The 319-nt window shown below is 55.8% G+C and overlaps 1 protein-coding gene across 1 annotated transcript in view; it reads right to left on the bottom strand.

Moving 5' to 3' along the window:
• GATA3 (GATA binding protein 3) overlaps window positions 1–319 on the bottom strand; it is a 29,178-nt gene that overhangs the window by 27,550 nt on the left and 1,309 nt on the right. The gene's annotated exons all lie outside the window — the stretch shown is intronic.

Raw genomic sequence — 319 nt, 5'->3', positions numbered from 1 at the left:
GAACTTTAGGCCTGGCAGAGCTACTGCTGGGAGCTGGGCCTCCTGCCTGGTCCCAGGCAAAATCTATATGGGAGCCTCTAAGACCCTGGGTCTGCACCCACCTGGGTCTTGGTTTGTCTGACCTGGATGCCATATCCCACCCCAGATTCAAATGGGCAGCAAGTCCTTCCCTCAGAATCACACATTTTAAAGGTTTAATGGTAAGCCCCCTCCTCACAACCAGCCACTGGGGCCCTGCAAGCATCTCCTATCCAGGACTCCACCTCGATTGACTCTACCAGTCTCACTGGGACCCCCTGCCCCAAGCCTGTCACACAAC

This window comes from Neophocaena asiaeorientalis, unplaced genomic scaffold (genome assembly GCF_003031525.2).
Source record: "Neophocaena asiaeorientalis asiaeorientalis breed wild unplaced genomic scaffold, Neophocaena_asiaeorientalis_V1.1 scaffold176, whole genome shotgun sequence".
Lineage (NCBI taxonomy): Eukaryota > Metazoa > Chordata > Mammalia > Artiodactyla > Phocoenidae > Neophocaena > Neophocaena asiaeorientalis.
Note: the sequence above shows the minus strand (reverse complement) of the source record. Positions and strands in the feature narration are given on the sequence as shown.